This window comes from Lycorma delicatula, chromosome 6, assembly GCF_047948215.1.
Source record: "Lycorma delicatula isolate Av1 chromosome 6, ASM4794821v1, whole genome shotgun sequence".
Lineage (NCBI taxonomy): Eukaryota > Metazoa > Arthropoda > Insecta > Hemiptera > Fulgoridae > Lycorma > Lycorma delicatula.
In genome coordinates, this window is record NC_134460.1 from 138,622,626 (window position 1) to 138,636,752 (window position 14,127).

Sequence of the window (14,127 nt, forward strand, 5' to 3'; positions counted from 1 at the left end):
GGTATAAAGAAATAGATCTTTTTATATAAAACGCACTTCTGGGTATGTTCGTAACAGTAGTCAACCAAAAAAATTACGTTTGCATTTGTTATTTTCATTTAAATAATACATATTTACGGAACTTCAGTTAAATAGAATTAATTTTTATAAAAATATTTATGAATGACTGTTTATTTTCTTTCTTTTGTGATCTGTAGCAGTTTCTGTTCGCATTCCCACAAATGTAACATTTAAAAAACTTACCGCATAGTTACGATGAAAGGAAAAGTTGATTGTAACAAGTAACGAGTAGGGAAATTTTTTATTGCGAAAAGGGAGATTTTTAGGTGTGATGAGAAGGCTTCACTGAACACGTTTGGGATGAGAGACAGTAATGAAACCGTTGCTTGTTGGTGTTGTGTGTTTCGTGATTGTCTAGCGTCGTTCCTTTTCGCTATATACGCGTGCGTGATTGTAACGTTACATTTGAAATTTATTTCACCCTAGAGCGGGTTGATGGATAATGGACATTAATTTAACGTTGTAAGTAATTTTATTTTTATAATTACGTATTACATTTTTTAACCTTTATTTGATCGTTTTAAAGCAAAAAAATAAACTTTTTCAACTGTCTAAAACTATTGATATTTATGATTACTCTTGCGTAGATTTATCGGTTAATCTGTTTTAAAGCTTTTGAAATAATTTCTTTTCTAACTTTGATATTTTATCAACTATCGATTTTTTTTAGTGTCGGTACAATATTACTAAATTCATAACTTAATTTTTGTTTTGATCGTGTGCGTAAAAACAAATGTACCGAGCTATGATGAAGCTTTGCATTAATATTTTCTAAACTATATATTTTTCCTTTTCAGTTCATCCAGTGCTATTTAATGAGAAATGAAGCTAATCTCATTAAACATACCCTTACATTTTATAACATCGGGGGTATATATGATATATGCAGCAAGACTAATTTTTAAATGAGTTTCCCTACATTTATAATTATTAGAATATAAAAATTCTATCTAAGATTTTCTTACGAAAATCGACAGCTTCATTCAGTTTTAATAAAATATTAGGTAAGACTTCTGGTTTATTAAAATAAAAAATTTAAGATTTTTAATATATCGAGATTAACAAACCTTCTAGATTAGATTAGATTAAAGCAAACCTTCTTTGTTTGCTTTATCTTACTTTTTTTTTATTTTGCTTCTTTAACGAGATATTTGAGTCACTATTAAGTAATAGATGCTATTAACTAGCCGGCGAATAGAGATGCTGTTTTATATTTGTAGGAACGTAGTCGATAGTCTGTTCTCTCTTGTTATATCATTGACAATTTTCTAAAATGGTGTTAAAGGGGATATTTTTAGCTTGTCTTGCCATAAAATTACCTTTGTATATTTGTTCGATTACTTAAAGTAGTAGTTAAAAGAGATCATATAATAGAGAAACTTTACAAGCAATTAGAAACCTCATTTGTTTTATATTTCTTCATGTAATTTTAAATAAAAAAGACTCACTGTATATTTTATAGTTACGTTATATAATATTAATTATCGATTTATTGTATTACTGCGGTTTCGATTAGAACCGAGTTCTTGTTTCTTATTCATCGGTTTCACAATCTTTAATCATTACTACAATCTTGTGAATAAAATTATTTGGTTTTTAACTTATATTTTGTGTTAGATGTCTTCGTTCTCTGTTATAAAAAAATTAAGCAAAAGTACTGTTTGTATTGTCTGTTAATCGAGATGTATTTATTTTCTTCAGAAACAAAAGGTTGATGCCCAATTGTATGTTAGGTACAATAATCGTAATGTTTGTAAGCGGTATAACGTGTGACAAAAGTCACTCCCAAAAGTGGCATATCATTTCCAGTAATGATAAGCAATCCAAGCTAAGCTCACAAAGGAAATTGAGGAAGTGCTTTTTCGTTGCCTTCTTCTCCAAATCGAATATATCATAATAACCAATGAATGAGCTTCTTTATGCTTTTTCAGCATGCCAAGCTCGGTGAAATGTAGATGATATTCAACCCTAAAAGTGACATTCTATTTACAGAAAATGGCTGAATAATGAAAATTTTTATTTTCAAAAAAAGAAACTCATTTTCTTATCGTTTGTATATCAATCACTCAACATTTTCATGAGGATGGTTGGGATAGACAGTATAAATCAACAAATCTGTATACTCTTTACTGTGGGAAGCAATGCATTGTACTCAGTTTTTTTTTGTTTTTTTATTAGGGGATGACACCTGATTACTTAATAATTGATGACTTTTTGTACTGTTTAAAAGAAATCTCACGATTTACAGACTGGAACCCAGAATTTTCTAGATTGAAAGCAAAGACCACAATAGAGTATTTACTTTTTGAATACGTTAACAACTCTTTTCATAATCGTGAAGTGGTAATTTATTTATGGCCATTTATTAATCGCCTATTTGTCAACGTTTTTTTTTCTTGTTTTATGAGTACAGTTTTAGTGGGTTTAGTACCATTTGCTGTCCACCACCATTTTTTAAAAATACGAATTCTGTTTGCTACCCGCCACATTTTATTTTAAAAAAATGTTGGTACTTACGTATTAACGCCACCGTAGCTACAGCTTTATTTAAAAACAAAGTAGTCAATCGGATTTCCGTGGAAAATGGGTCGATATAGAGTTTAACATAGATTCAAAACAGTCTCTTTATTAATTTTAATAAATGAAATTTATTTATTTTATAAATATAATTTAACCAAACTTAACCTACGCTCGCTTCGCTCGCTAACCTTGACTAATTAACAGGAGTGTTTTGATTATTTAAATAAATAATTACAATAATTACTGAATTTATTAAATAAATACTTAAAAAATTACGGTGTTAATTAGTCAAGGTTAGCGAGCGTAGGTTAAGTTTGGTTAAATTATATTTATAAAATAAATAAATTTCATTTAATAAAATTAATAAAGAGACTGTTCATTTTCCACCGAAATCCGACTGACTACTTTGGTTTTAAATAAAGCTGTAGCTGCGATGTCTTTGCTACGTAAGTACCAAAATTTTTATATTTCAAGACAACCTGATAGCAGTGGGATATTTTGTGATAAATAAGAAACAAATATAACTGTACTATTAACATCACGTACTTATTGTTAACAAGCCAGCTTGTTAATAACAATTCATCTGTTTAATGAAATGAAAACAAAACATTTACATAAATATTAATAATCACTTACAACAAAGACAAAAACGAAAAAACAAACAAAGACAAAAACGTCTTGCAGCATCTCTTTGAAAAGATTGCTGTCGTTTTTAAATCTTTTTTCCACGTGAATTTACATAAATAGCTGTCTTATAGATTTGACTGAGTTCCACGATGACGATGACTAAAACTCTACCTAACTACTCCTCACATTCGTTCGACCGTGTTTATGTAAGCGGTAATGACGGGTCAATAGAGTTCTTATTGTAATTGACAGTTTGATGTGTGAAATTACAGTTTGTTTTTCTAATACTATTTTAGGCTAACCATTGAAGTAAAAGAATTAAAGTACCCGAGGCAATATACGGACATCTGAAAAAGTGGCCGTTGACCTTTTCTTAAACCGCAACAAAAAACTTTCGCATGTTTCACAGTAGTTACCGCCGAAAACTCATTTTTGATTGATAACTCGCCTAACGTTGTACTTGCGCTTTGCAAAAAGCGATTTTCTCAATCTTGACTGTCAATTCCTCTTCCGATTACCTTCGGTGACACCAACAACTTAGCAGCACATACATTCGTAGATAATCATTCCAGCTGGCAACTGTGTTGTGGTTTATCTCCAGTTCACGTTCACGTCTCACCGGGTTGGTCTAGTGATGAACTCGTCTTCGCAAATCAGCTGATTTCAAAGTCAAGAGTTCTAAGATTCAAATCCTAGTAAAGTCAATTACTTTTATACGGATTTGAATACTAGATCGTGGATACCGGTGTTCTTTGGTGGTTGGGTTTCAATTAACCACACATTTCAGGAGTGGTTAACTTGAGACTGTACAAGACTACACTTCATTTACATTCATACATATCATCCTTTGAAGTAACACCTTACGGTGGTAAACAGAAAAGAAAGTTCACGTTCACAAAACTTAATGTTTGTCATTTCAAAATTTCAGCTGTAAATAAAAAACCGCAATTTTGCAAATTGCAGCGTGGAGTTTTCCAGCCACACATTAGTACGTAACTGCAAATTTACACGATATTCTTTTACTATACTTATTTCTCATGGTCGTAACTTACACCTAACAACATTTCATACACGCGTTTGTATTGCTGTTTAGGAAAAATGTTACCATTTTGCATAAAAGTGATACAACTATTTTTCGTTTTACACATCTCATGAAGCTTAAATAAATTATATGATAGCTCCATTTTCTAACCGAACTAGTCATTCACAATAAATCATTTTGCGATAACAGCACGTTTCGGACTAGCCGAAACGTGGTTAAACTTTAACCACAGGGGAGTCCATCCCATAATTAAATCAGCAAGTCTGGAGTAATTGATGCGACAGCTGCTTCAATCCTGTGTTTCAAGTCAAGTAGGTCAGCTGGTAACGGTGGCACATACACTTAATCCTTTATAAACCGTCAAAGAAAAGAATCACACGGGATCAGATCGGGCGAACGTTGAGGTCATGGCAAACATGCTCTGTCATCTGGGTCCCGGCGACCAATCCAGCGGTCGGGGAGATTTTAATTCATAATGCGTTATGTCAATGAGAGGCGCACCATCTTGTTGCCAATTAAAGTTCTGTGGTTCGTATTGCGGTTGAGGAAAGAACCATATTTGTAGCACATCAAGATAGTTGTTCATTTCAGACACATTTGTTGCTTCGAAAGAGAACGGCCCGTAAACTTGCCGTCGGGATACGGCACAAAAAACATTCAGTTTTGGGAAGTCTCGTTCACACTGCAATATTTAGTAAGAATTTTTAGAGGGCCAAATATACTCATTATGAATGTTTACTTTTCCATTAACATGAAATGTTGATTCGTCACTGAATACGACACTATAAAGAAAGTCTTCATCGTTACAGTGCGTCATTTCATTTGCAAAAGTAGCACGCAAACTATAATCTGTAGACTTTAGAGCTTGTAACAACTGTAAACGATGTGGTCGCACGCAGTTGTAAGCGTTTCCTTAAAATCCTTCACACAGACGTCAATGGATTTGCAAATTCGCGGTTAGCCGTCCTAACGGATTTCCTAGAATTACGCACAAGACTCTTACGTGTTCACAATTGTCTTTGGACATATTTGGTCGTCCTGTATTCTTCCCGTTACAAATACAGCCAGTGGTCTCAAATTGTTTATATCATCTACGAATGTTATTGTCACTTGGGATGACGACGGAACGCACGTTGGCCGGTAATTACAGATTCACACTGTAAACTACAAAACACAGAACGTATTCTGTCGGCGACGTCGCCATCTTTGTTAATAGCGGAAGGTACAGAAAATAATTTATGAGTTTTAGCACAGCTAAAACTGTTTGAGTTGCTCTTTTATTTCGTGTATAATTAATCAATGTTGGTGAAACTTGAGAAATATTACATAGCTTTAAAACCCCGGTATTCATTTGAAACATACGGTATTTATTATTTTTGTATTTTGAAAGCAAACTGTGGATATGCAACGCTTTCATCTACAAATGAACAAAAAATAAGATTAATAATATTATTTTAGGAGAATAATAAAAATTATGTACGGCTGTTTCTTGTTCTAATATCATATTGTTGAGTTAATTACAATCTGTTTATTTTTATTCTTTTGTTTCGTATTTTAAATAATTTTCGGGGAGATTTTTTTTTTAGTGTGAATTCGTACTTGGCAGCTCTTAATTTTTTTAGCATGATAAATAACACTTTTTGACTAATGGAATTAGTCAAATTTTGAAATTAATTTTTAACTTGAATTTTTGGTTTGGTGATGACTTCTGTGGGTGGAGTGTAGTTATGTCGTCGTCTTAGTTTTGGAGGTTTCGGTTTGGTATCCCGTTCACTTAAGAAAAAAATGGTTAGGTACTGGGATTATACCTGATCATATTAGGTTGTTCAATTTTTTAATGTTTTTTTTTTTTAGCTAGACTATAAAGTTTTTATCAGTAGTTTTGTGAAATACGGTGAAGAACACTTACTATAATAAACATAAAAAAACAGATTAATTTATAAGTAATTTCGTGCGGTAAAAAAATATACAATAATAAGCGGTTGAATTTATTTAGCCTATATCATGATTTAGACTTAAGATCTTGATGAATTTCGTGGAATACAATAACTATTATCCAGCCATTATTATACAGGCGTGAAAATACTAAATTAACTAACTACATTACTCTCAAGTAGAATTAATAATCAAAGCGTTGTCATGTTAAACCCATTTTTTCATACGATTTCTTACTATAATCGTTTCACGGAATTTAATCGGATTGGTTTGTAAAGATATTGAGCTGAATTGCTGATTTTATGCACATCGAGAATTTATCGTGCTGTTGTCCTTTAAAGAAAAATTAAAATTTCGTTACACGTCACGGAAAAAATCACACGGATAAAACCGGTCTTCTCAGAGATTCATATTAAAGCATTTTTAAACCATTATTGTCAGATATTATGTTCTTAAATTGTTACGTAGAATGTTTTTTTATATTTGCTGATACAAATCGATTGATCTTTGTGATAGGCATGTATGTCGAAAAATTTGTACGCTTATTTTACTCCAGACGTAAGAATGATACAAAGTTGAAGTTCATTGCTCAGAGTTAACCTATTTATGTAAATATTTAATATATGAGGAAAATTTTGTTATTTAATGGAATTTTTTGACCCTGTAGAACCTATTAATTATTTATTTAAAAAGTAAATATGAAGGTTACGAAAACCTCAGAATTTTCTTCTGAATTTAAAACAATAAGTTCTGATAGAATAAAATGAAAAAAATAACAGATGAAAGAATAGTATAATGGAGATAAAATAAATAAATAAAAATAATAATAATAATAATGAAACAAAAGATTACAGAAAATAAACCTTAATTTAATATAAAGGATAAGAGAAAATATTAGATTGATGAGCTCCGTAAGCAATTTGAAAAAAATATAATTTTTTCCTTCACATCATTAGTTAATTATTATAATTTTTCTATTTTTAAGTTACAACGTATAAAACCAATTATGGTAAGAATTTCAAACTTAAAAATATTGTAGAATAAAATAAAAAGAGACTATTATTAAATTTGATTTGCTCAATAAAAAAAATAGCATTACGTCAAAACATTTACGATTTTATAAAAACAAAAATAATAAAATAAATATAGTGCGCTCACGGTTTCCATACCTCATCATCAGGTTTTTACTAAAATAAATGAAATGTGTTTGTATATCTGTGTCGTCATATTGATTTTAAAAAATATTTTTATAAAAAAAAAAAAAATATTATTTTAGTTAAAAAAAATTGTTTATGTTTTAACAAATTGAAGTTATACATTAGTTTTTCAAAAAATATATCGCTAAGTATTTTTTAAACATTATTTTAAATACATATTGATAAAAACGTAAAAAAGTCACATTTTAATATCTGTTAAAGGAAATTTAAATCGTGAAACGCATTCTTTTTTGTTGATAGTATTACATTGAGACAGTTCTGATTTTTAATTTTTGTTTGATTAGTAGAACCCTACGCGTATTTCGGTTACAGGTGAAGAAGCGACATATTTCATATCACTCTAAAAAATGACATAACCATCTTTAAGAACAACAAACAACCCATTCCCAGGCTTACTTTCGAAAGTAAAAAAATGAAGTGATTTTCCGTTTTCTATTTCATAAGCCAGATATAAATTAAAAATACGCCATATATCAAAAGAACTACCCATTTCAGACGAATTTACTTGTGCAAATCACGTGTGGTCAGTGCATGAAATTTACATCACTTGAAAGTGCACGTCCTAGAGTTTAATACCGACTGCCAAATTGCAATACTAGCGCTCAAAGTACGTTGACCTCAGTTGTAAGCAGCATGGCGTCTATGCAACAGAAGATGATTTGTTTTCTAGTATTTAGTAAGCAGAGTCCGTAATAACAGTTTAGAGTTCGTTTTGAGGGCGTTTCAGGATTGATCCATCATCGGCTAAGAACATTCATCGCTGGTAGAAACAATTTGAAGAATCGGAATGTTTATCTTACAAAACAGTCCAGGGCGACCACGCATTTTAGAGAAAAATGTACAACGAATTCAAAAGGGCTTTTCAGCGAAGCCCGAAAAAATCCACTTGTCGCGCTAACCGAGATCTCTCATAAACGCGATCTCTCATATGACAGTTTCGGGTGTGTTAAGACGACGCTTCCGCTTCACGCCATACCGATTACAACTGGTACTAGATCTTCGTATAAATAACCCACCGGCTTTGTTTAGTGGTGAACGCGTCTTCCCAAATCAGCTGATTTGGAAGTCGAGAGTTCCAGCGTTCAAGTCCTAGTAAAGTCAGTTATTTTTATACGGATTTGAATACTAGATCGTGGATACCGGTGTTCTTTGGTAGTTGGGTTTCAATTAACCACACATCTCAGGAATAGTCGACCTGAGACTGTACAAGACTACACTTCATTTACACTCATACATATCATCCTCATTTATCCTCTGAAGTAATATCTGACCGGTAATTCCCGGAGGGTAAACAGGAAAAAGGAAGGAGTGGTCTTTGTATAAATAACAAGAGAAAATCTAAAGATTTCTGTTGTATGCTCTTAGTCCATATGGAAGACGATAGGTTCTTCTTGTGGTTAAATTTTAGTTATGAAGCAGCATTTTATTTAAGCGGGAAATTTTCACGTGACAATGTTCGCTATGGAATCATTCATCGCTATTTTCGCATTCTTATCTTAAGATGCTGCAGAACTGGCTTTTTATACAACTAAATGAAGCCAAACTTTTGCTGAAGAATTCATTTTCAGCATTTAGGCGTCGCCTTATTGGAACAACCGAGTTCCGACGGTTTTTAAATGAGGCATTGCCTTAACACTGAATACTGAATACACTGAATACACTGTACGAGAGCCCAAGGCAATACAGAATCCCCAAACATTACAACTTGTGACTTTTTCTTGTGGGGATATGTGAAAAAAAAAATGTTTGTGTGCTAACATTACCTGCTGATTTGGATGAGCTGAAAGCCAGGATCTCAGTTACAGTAACTTCTGTAACCGAAGACTGTCTTCATCGTGTTTCGGAAGATTTCAGTTATCATCTTGATGTTATCCATCAAGACGATTTTATGCAGCAGGTATAGAGCGTACAGAACATTTATAACTTTGGTAAGTGAAATTTACAAAAATAAATTGGATTTTAATTTAATTTGTAATTAAAAAATTATAATTTGTAATTGTAACACGTTTTTATTACCTGCTTGTTTTTTTTATTATATCTGTTTGATATCGGGCATTCTTTGTTATGTACATTATATATTCTGTTGCTAAGCCTACCCAAGTTCAGCTGAAATTTACCCCTACTAGTTTTACCATAGGGACTGATTACAAAATAGTGAATATAATTACTCTCAGATAAAACATTTTAACAGATACCTCTAGTACTTAACACGATTCTTTATATGTTTTTAAGATTCTGGTTATTTAAATGACTTATTTAATTTTTAAATATTCTTATACATGCTCGCTTTTTTTTGCTCCTGTTTAAATGTTGGAACTTTAATTTATATTTAATATAGGACTTTTAAATATAAAGATCTTCGGCTTCGGTCGGATTCACTCGGTTCTTTACGCTTCACTCGGCTCCTTTCGAATGAACTCGGCTCCTGACGAATCAGCGGCTCCATCAACATTATATAAGCAAGCTCTTCACTCCACTTGTGTTCAGTTCTACGCCAGTATTTCAATTACAATAAAATTTATAATAACGGGAAATCAAGACTTAAATTATTAAAAGAATCAGCCCCAACTTTCAACATACATATGTATTACATAAATAAGAAGTGGATCAGGAACAGTAAAGTAACAGATTAACGTACCTTATTCTGTTGTGAAACAATGCGATATGTACATTTTTCACATGGGAGAGACATTTTTGAAATTACGTTATGTTTTTAAATCGCATTAAAGTTTTATTATGAAGTTTTAAATAACTTATTTAGAAAAATAAGAATAAGTAAGAATTACAGTCATGACTAATTATTGTCACTGAAAGAAAAATAAAGCTAACGATAGTTAATTATTTAAAATACTTACAATATATCTTAATCAATTAACCTGTTGCGAAAAATGAAAAATATTAATAGTAACGATATAATAGTTAATGTAAAATAACATATCTACATGTAAAAAAAAATCATGAAAATGACACGGTTTATTTTAAATATGTGGCATTTTATTTACTTTTTTAATACAGTAGCGGTTTTATCAATAATTCTCATTCTTTTCCATTCAAAGAGATCAATTTACTATAGAGATTTTATTTTAAGTAGCCTATATTATAGTTTTTATAATTTTTTGGTTAACTGAAGCAAATAGCTTGAGAAATTTTTGTGGTAATTAGATCAGTTAAAAAACCCCATGACAACTTGTAAATGTATAATATCTAAAAACTAATTCCAACTCAATGGATTCAAAGTGAAGAAACATTATTTAACTGTTTGAATTGATGAAGCATAACGAACGGTTTAGCTTATCTAAAAAATTGGAAATAAAAAAGTTGGTCAGTTCTTATATCTAGGTCTTTGTTTCCGGTGCGGCGCTAGTGAACTCGGTCACGGATGCTTACATTAAACAAAAAAAAAAAAAAATAAAGAAAATTGTTCTCTGATGTTATTGATCTACTTTGTTCATTCAGTATTGCATATATACGGATAACAGAAAAGGTAAATGGTAAAAAAAATCCTGTTCAAAAGAATGGTTCAGTAGGAAAGTAAGTAAAGTAGTGGGCAGTTGATGTAAAGATAGGCTTTTGGCTTCTAAATGAACGGCTATTATGTGTTCAGTTCGTGATGAGGATCTGGAATATTTTTATCAGTCATTTCATTCGTATTATATTGTTTGCCAAAATACATATTTAGGATATCCGAGGTCGTACCAATAAAAATAAAAATTTAATAAATCAATAAAGCAGTCACATTTATTAATAAATTTATTTCTAATTTGATTCTCCTGTATAACACATATAATGTGATATTTTTTTTTAACAGAGGAAGTACTTTAATCTGTATCTTTACACTGTATGCCCCAATCTTTCTTTCACCCAGAAAAAAATCAACAAAAATAACAATCTTTCTTATAGATGTAACGCATATTTAACATCTGAGACACAGAGCTGGTTTCTTTGAGAGCAATGATGTCTACTGAACGATCAGCCCCACGGTAAACAGAATGAAAGTATCAATTGTAAAGATTAAAATCTCAGGCGTTTCGGTGGGTTTGGCATACAGATTTGCAACAGTATATTTAACTTACTGAAAAAGGCATCGGTAAACCACTTCACTTCTCATTCCATTGTCAAGCTGGAACGGAATGATTCTTTTTTGAGAATGACTAAACTAGTTGTAGGAGTGACTAGGTCAAGTGTAATATTTTTTTGGGTCATCCCGGTCAGGCATGACATTTTCACACACACTACAAATTATTCATCTTATCCTCTGCAGCAATGCCTACCGGTGGTTTCGAAGATTAAAAAAAGAAAAAAAAAATTTTTGGGTTATAATACCCCTAACATATAAACACACTATTTGAATTCAAAGAAAAAAATTAGTCCCTGTTACCCGTCTAAAACTAGCTCCTAAAAATAAAAAATATACGTTTATTTTACCATTTTAAACCAAATAGTTTTGATTATTCAAAACTATGCGTAAGAAAATATTGATCATTCCTAATTCAAAATATATCCTCAAAAATTAATCCATTAGGTAATTTAACACGGTCTTTCATTCATAAAAATTATAAATTTTTAAAAGTGAAATAAACAGTAATTTTTCCCACTAATTAGTTATGGTTATCTTAGCAAAATTGTCATTACATTCACTAATGATTACAATGTGAGGGCTATAACATTTTAGGCTTATATCTGAGAAAAGTTCGTTTTCTTTCGTTAATCTAGGGATACCAATCACTAATTTATGGGTGTGGTTAAACTCGTTTTTAAATAAAATAAATTGAGCGTGGAATTTTGGGCAAAAATGTTGATATTTAATAAAAAAACTATTAAAGAAAAAGTTAACATCGATTGGAAAATGTATTTGTATTTCAGAAGTGATTTAAAGAACCAATTTTATCTTAAGGTCTAAACTTACACTGTGGTTACTGAATAACAAACAATATTCGGACAGTTGCCCTTCACCAGATTAGATTATACCATGATTGGTTCTTGGTGTTCAGCTTCCAATACTCTTAGTGTGGAATTTGCAGTCTGATCTTGAACTACAGAAACAAGAATGGAGAAAAGCGGATCAAAGATTAGGAAAAGAATCTGCAGTCAAAGAAAATATCCCTTTCAAAGACTTCTTCAAAAAGCCAGTGGCGCCAGTATCCTCCAAACTTCTTGAGAGACCGGTGGAATTGTGAAACGGAAAATTCATATCCAGTTTTAGAAGTTATTGATGAGTCTTATGATAATGAAAAGAAACAATAGACAGAACGGTTTAGAGCTTATTTCTAACCAATAACTAAACTATCTATTTATCTTTAATAAATATTTTTAGTCCGTGCGTTTTCTGGTGTTTTATTTTTTTAGCGACCTACGTTTAGGTTGGATCAGTTACATTGGGCGCACATTAAAGAATAAATACGATGTATCTAATACTATATATGCGATCTTCTTTAGTTCCTTCTGCTAACTAACAAGTACAACCTAATAAGGTTGCGCACCATGAGAGTGTGAAACAATAGGTACTGTTTAAGTGAACGAATGAACGCCTTGTCTATCTTATATTATTTGTTATCTCGCTATTAATAACAAAAGATTAATTAAAATCATGACATTCATATATTATGTTATACTGACTTGAACAACAACAGCAAAATAATTAAACATGCGTGAAAGCTAGTTCTCTTTATACTCGTTTGTTTCTTAACACAATATAATTATTTGATCAAACAATATAAGTTTTTTCGCGGAACATCTTTACATAGCAGGAATAACTTTTACAAATTCAATAAAGTACTTTTAACCGGTCTTTTTTTAAAATTTGTTTTGCTAAGAGTGGTTTTATTAGATCACTTAATTAGTTCAATAGAGAGTGATGTATATACCGAATATTTTGGGTTCGATTCTCGGCTTAGATTTGACAGTTTTTCCCCACTTCTTCATTTTATCTCATTGCCTACACATAATTGCAACCTTAAATAGAGATTATTTTCTAAAAGTTACATTAATTTCACTGTCATAATCTGAAGAAAATGGATTGCTTTTATATCGTGAAAATTTTCAAATATATGTGTATAAATATATATGATAAAAATCGTTCTACCTTAAAATAATTTAATTATTCGTAATTTCTTTTAGGTCGCATTATTGAACTCCTTTAATTTAATGTTTTGTTTTTTTTAAATATTTAATTAATATTAAATTGTTATTTAAATGTTTTGTTATAGAAAAGTAAGTTCAAATTCACTGATCCTGTTACTCATGGCTGATATTTATGTTTTACATATTTATTAGAATTGTAACATTTCTGTTTCTAAAATGTCTTATTATTTTCCAGTAGAGTAGATGCGTGTTTACTTTGTCAGTAAATCATGGTGTTAACCTTATTTATCTAAACTAAGCAATTTTGTTGGCTTAAAAGCTTTTACTAAGTTTTAAATATTGATGAGTATTAAAGTTAAACCAAATAATATACGGTATTTCTTCGGACATTTCAGTTTGATATTTAAACAAATTAATTCGCATATCCTACTATTTCGTTCCTCAATATCTTATTACTGTACAAGTTCGAAACTTACCAGATGGCAAAAGAAAAGAATAGAGGATCAGAAAATTTCTTAACTGATCGATGAATATTAAACTAATCTGCTAAGAATATAAGATAAAATGCATGTGTGGAATCTTATTAATTATAAGATAGAGAGATTCGTTAAAGTTGGAGGTCAGATGATTTTAAAGAAAGAAATA

General features: G+C 30.9%; 1 protein-coding gene across 1 annotated transcript in view; it reads left to right on the top strand.

The window, feature by feature from the left end:
• The first annotated feature begins 386 nt into the window (after nucleotides 1-386).
• Nucleotides 387-14,127, top strand: part of LOC142326274 (uncharacterized) — a 205,334-nt gene continuing 191,593 nt past the window's right edge. Inside the window, exon 1 of the mRNA XM_075368622.1 lies at nucleotides 387-522. The gene's annotated coding sequence lies outside the window, so the exon portion shown is untranslated. The remainder of the gene's footprint in view (nucleotides 523-14,127) is intronic.